The sequence below is a fragment of the Pipra filicauda genome, unplaced genomic scaffold (genome assembly GCF_003945595.2).
Source record: "Pipra filicauda isolate LSUMZ 115617 unplaced genomic scaffold, ASM394559v2 scaffold91_size2508729_pilon, whole genome shotgun sequence".
NCBI classification, from domain to species: Eukaryota; Metazoa; Chordata; class Aves; order Passeriformes; family Pipridae; genus Pipra; species Pipra filicauda.
This window is the reverse complement of record NW_024105109.1, coordinates 1,827,295-1,832,969: the sequence shown is the minus strand read 5'-3', so window position 1 is coordinate 1,832,969 and position 5,675 is coordinate 1,827,295.

Genomic DNA, 5,675 nt, shown 5'->3' with positions numbered 1-5,675 from the left:
TAGATAAAAACATTTTGGAAAGAGGTCTTACACGTGTGACTCATTCGAGGAGGAAAACCATTTCACCAGAACAGCACAATCAGTGGGAAGAGCTGAAGAAGCTGAGCGAGGAGCAAAGTGAGACAGGTGAGATGGTGCAGGGTGACTGCCATGCTGAGGGGCCAAAAAGTGGATTTGGCTTTGGAGGAACAATGGATAGGATACCATTAAGATCACTGACTGGGGGAGACAAAGAAACAAATACGTAGCCAAACTGACACCAGCTTTTAAAGCATTCATACGAAATTATCACCCTCCTTATTTTGTGCTTGTACTACTGATATGGCCAGGCAAGTAACTACAGTGTTAGTAGGACTCTTGTGAGTGGCTGGTCAATGCAACAGCTGCCTTTGATGGCTTTAATATGCACATACAAAAAATCCTATGGTTGACAGGGCTGACTGCTTAGGACCAACATAACAGACTCTAGTTGTAGGCAGGATCTCTGTCATTTAGATGTTATATTGTTTCTGGCACTTATACTTGCACACAGGGCTGACTCAAGGCACATAAGCCTGAGGCTCTGCCCTGGAAGGTTCATAAGCACATCAGCCAATACTAAAATGGTGTGTGTGATGTACCCTTCTGCAGGTCATAAATACTCAGGGCACCAAAATTGAGACAAAAGGAACAAAAAAAAAGGAAAATTCAGAGTTATACCAAAAACTGGATGCATTTTTCACAGCGGGTGTTTATTTATCATTATTATCATGAACTGGAGAGATTATACTGTACTTGTGACCATCAAAGTGAATGAAGATAATGAAACACAGTCAAGATTGTAGGAACATCTCAATTACTGTGTACCTCACACCCCCCTCTAGACCCAGCTTTGCACTCCAGTTAGCAAGAAGTTCTCTTCCCTCATATTGGATAAGAAAAAGCTTTTCAATCTGTTGGAATCAAAACACTGATTTTATTAAGTCTCTCTGTATTTATTCACTTGGCAAACAAACAACCTATTTAGTGCAGGCTGCTTTCAAGCAGGAACTACATAAGGGTGAGTCTGCAAATTAGAAATGGTTGTTAAATCACTATTGCAGGGATCATTCTACTCCTTCATGTGCTGCTTGTTTTCTTCCACAGGCTTCTTGTTCTATATAATGGACTTCAGTGGCTATAATTGCATTTCTGAGCCTATGAACAATCCCAAACAATTGCAGTTTAATGTTAGTGCGTACAAAGCAAAAAAAAGAACTTTCTATATTAAATCAGTCAGTAAAATAAACCAAGAGTGAATAACAATGCTGGCAGGTGAACTTGGAAAGAGCTCTAATAGAACTCTTTTCATCCACAGATCTACTCAAGGAGATAACCTGACCCGTATGGAGTTGCGAGGGAAAGGATTTTATCTAGGGATTTTAGAATTGTTCAGCTAATTTGTTCCGTTCCTGGAAGAGCACAAAAAGGTGACAGAAATGTTGCTACAAGGACTGCTTCATACTTTTACAAAACATAGGGGATGAATCTCTTCTTCTGATCTAGCAATTTTTCAGCAATTGCTTCTGAGCCATGAAAAGTGCAACATTCATTTAGAGCAACTTTCATTTAGAGCTGTCAACCACACAGAAATATTCCATGTGGCACGGTTTTTCACATAGCAATTTTTAAAGGATTAAGTAAGTCCCAAGGAGTATTTTCTGAAATTTATCCCCATTCACTGGAGATGATGCATTTCTTTGAGTACAACAGCAAATTTCTTGTAAGAGAGTAGTATTTCTTTATCAGATTCTTGTGTCCAGTTTTATGACAATGGAATATATGCCAGGACATAACGTATGTTTGCAGGCACAGCTAAAGAAAATGGAATGAGTTTGCTGTAAAACTCCATGAGCTTGGCTTGCAGCTGAAGGTCGGGAAGCAAGAAGGATGGGAGCAGTCACTGTTACTCCTGGAACGTGCCTCTAATTTCAGCAGCAGAGGACGGATGGCCCGCACCCTCTCTTGCCACACCAGCTAGTTTGGCTTTCTAAAACTCGGCTGTCTTTTTCTGCTTGTCCCAGCAATCTGCCAATGCCCTAGTTACGTGCCTACAACTTGTGCTGGCTCATAACCATGTGAGGAAGGCTGCTCCTGAGGGTTTTTAATTGATTAATGCAGCTCTTGATTCTTAGGACAAGAGAAGCAAGGTATAAAGCTTTAGGTCTCAGGAAGGGAAATAAATAAATTAGAAAATATTTTGGTTCGGCTTTATAATTAAATTCTTATTTGTTTCAAGGCTTCACAAGATGATGTGGACCTGAAAACTGTTATTACCACCAAATTATATGTATGAGGCAGAAGATTCAGAAACTGAAGTCACATTATTAGCTTTATTGCTCCAGTAATGGAATAAAAACATAAACCAACAAATAGCTGTCTAAGGTATTTCAAAGAAGCCATCAGTGAAATGCTGAAAGAGAAAAAAGCAATGTTTATATCCAGTCATTACCCAAAACAAAGAGAATTTCTCATGAGCAATTCACAAACTGATTTTCTCATGCCTTAGGCTGTGAATTTACTTTAAGGGGGCGTGTTGGTCAGTAATGATAGAAAACTATAGGGTAGCAGATACTTTAAGATTATTAAAAATCAGTTTTGCAACGGTGTAAAACAAACAAAAAACTGCACTCTTGATCTCTGAGGAGAATCACGTCTGACAGTCTTCTAAATGCACAGTTCACATGTGGTTTGTGACTTCCTTGTTTGAAAGCCTAGGGAGCTCTCTTCCTAAATTTGGCAATTAATACTGTATGCTGCCATAATCATAGAATCACTTAGGTTGGAAAAGGCCTTTAATATCATTGAGTCTAACCATTAACTCAGCTCTGCCAAGTCCACTACTAAACCATGTCCCTAAGCACTGCATTTACATATCTTTTAAATACCTCCAGGGATGGGGACTCAACCAGCTTCCACAGCTGCTCCTCATAGGACTTGTGCTCTAGACCCTTTAACAGTTTCGCTGCTATTCTTTGGACACATAATATGTAGCATGTTAGTCTGAAACAAATAGAAAAAGTGCTTTTTCCCTTGAAATAAAATGTTTGTCACAAAAATGGCCTAGAAACTTAATTTAATTTAACTGTCCTGACTCATGCTGGCCCAGAGGGCCCCAAATTCTGTAGACAGCTCTGCCTGCATTGCCAGTTCTCACAGTTGACTCTGAGGAGAAGAGGTGGACATGAAGATAGGAGCTCTTTGAGAGCAGAAACTGAAGAAGGGGTCTTAGTCAACATGGATGAAAAGTCTCAGGAAGAAAGTGTCCAAGAAGATTGATGAAGTGATGAGTTGAGCTAAAGGGCATCACAACAATCTGCTGACATCAATACAAATAGTGAAAAAGGTAATGAAAGCTCAGGATGGAGAGGAGAAGCCCTTTGTTTACTGGACCTTGCAAAGAATGCACAGAAACGAGGGGTGGATCTTGTTCCTATGAACTGGCAAAGTACCATGCAAGAAAGCAGACATCTTATTGCAGCCACCAGTGTCTTTTACCTCCATTTTTTTACATTAAGATTTCTCTTCGTTTCACTCTTTGCTGTCTCTTCAGAGGATACTTTGAGGTCTTTTGATATTCTAGCATCCAAAGCTGTATGAGCATTACACAAGGAGCAGATGCAGTTCTGTGGTCTCTTGGGATGTATGATCATCCACCCCCTTCGCTGATGTTGCTGCTGTCACTTATAGGGAAATGGGGCAGTATCTGCTGTGTATCCTGTGTAAATGTGATACCATAAATGCATTGCAGAAATGTGGCTGTAACAAACACTTTATTCATATCCATAATATTTTAGTTTCTAGAAACTCACTGATGATCATAGCAACTAGTATTCATATATGAATCTGCCAATATTAGTCATTGTTTTTTAACTCCATATATTCAAGCTCAATGGACAGTTGGGGGTAGATTCTGTCCAAGCAAAACAAATCAATACAGTTAGTTACACTAAACGCATTTGAACAAGGATACTTGTAGGGGGAGAAGAAAAGGTGCTGCAGCAAAGAAAATGATGAAGAGATATGTGTTCCGCAGGCTTGGCAAAGGTTGGGAAAATGGCACCCGGTTAAATCTATGCCTTGGGAGCGGGATTGTGAATGAGATGAAGGGAACTATAAAAAGGAGGACAGGGTTGAGGAGAAAACTGAAGAAAAGCCAAAGAGGTAGGCTTAGGAAAAAAAGAATATAAAATAGTGGATCTAAGACGGGTCCCCTGGGTTGAAGCAGAGGAACCAATGAAACCAGTTACCACGCCACAGACACTGGGCAGGCCTGGAGGGGAACCTTGCCCATAGTCTGATTTAGAAGCAATGTTTTGGACTTTGAAGCAGTTAGGGGATTTTGTAGCCCATATCACTTATGCTGCTATAATGGTTTTAGCATGACAGTAAATGTCACAAGAAGAGAAGCTTGTTCAAGAGCCCAGCTCTTGGAAATGTTGCAGAAAGAAAAAAAATCTTGTATGTCTGTTTTTATAGAAGCAGATGGTACACAAGCCAGGGTTTGCTTTCTTTGCAAGCATTACATTTTAGTCACTTGTGTAGGACTGGTTGACATTTTATTTTCTATTTCAAAATGTTCATCTTTGATTGTATAAGAATGATATGCTTTTCTGTGGGGTAAGCAATCCAGCTAACTTGTCACTTTAAATGGACACCTGACCTGAGCAGATTCAGGTGACTGACCATACAGTCAGTTGAACTAAGTGCCCTAAAACAAATACATTTGGATGGGAGAAGAAATGGAATGGAACTCAGGAATGCAAATGATACAGAAAAAAAAAAAAAAGAATTTATATGCAACAAACAGCGAATCAGGAGCGATGGAAGGCTTTGTCTTCACGTGCTAGAAATAGCTGAGCTGATTCCCCAAGATCATCATTAAACCAGCTTTTAATAATGTGTTGTCATCAAAATGATGACAACCCCCAAAATGACAACCCTCCACCCCCAAAATGAGTAGATTATGAAAGGATGCTTACAGATGGTTCACAAGTCTGCAGCTGGTTTCTTATTCTTCTTTCTTTATTCAAAAACTAAAGATACTGTTCATTAAGATTCATCAAGGTCATTATGAGAAAAGGAATCAAAAGGTTTTTACATTATGTAAATCTGAATTCTTGAACAATGAGCAAATGGTGGCAAAGCAGTTGAAGTATCTCACTATGATTCCAGAGCTCATGTCCCTGGTAAACCCATCCTGCAGGCTGTAGGATGATCCTTGGCTGCAGCTGATCACACAGGTTGGACAGGGCAGGATCTGTGACACTGCTTTTACGTATGTTTCTGGACATGTGCTAGCTCCACTGAACAGCCTAGGTTTGGCAAGAACTCCAGCAAAACTAGAAAATAAGTAGTGCCAGTACACTCGAACTCTCAGGTAGCCCTGAGAGTGGCAGGCTACTAATTTCTGGGGGCTGAGAAAAGACCTCCTGAGAAAGCACCTGTTCATTTTAGAAGAGGCAGGGATTCTTTGACCCCCAGTGTCACCTCTAGATAAACCCCCTTCTGTCCTCGCTTTGGGAGGGAACTGAGGAATGTGATTTAGGGAAGGCCAGCAACACCCTGCCTCACCAGCTGCCGCCAAATCCTAATCGGAGTTTCCGGAAAGCAGGGAGCAGCCGATGGAGGGGAAGGGAGGGAAGCAGGGCCGTGCG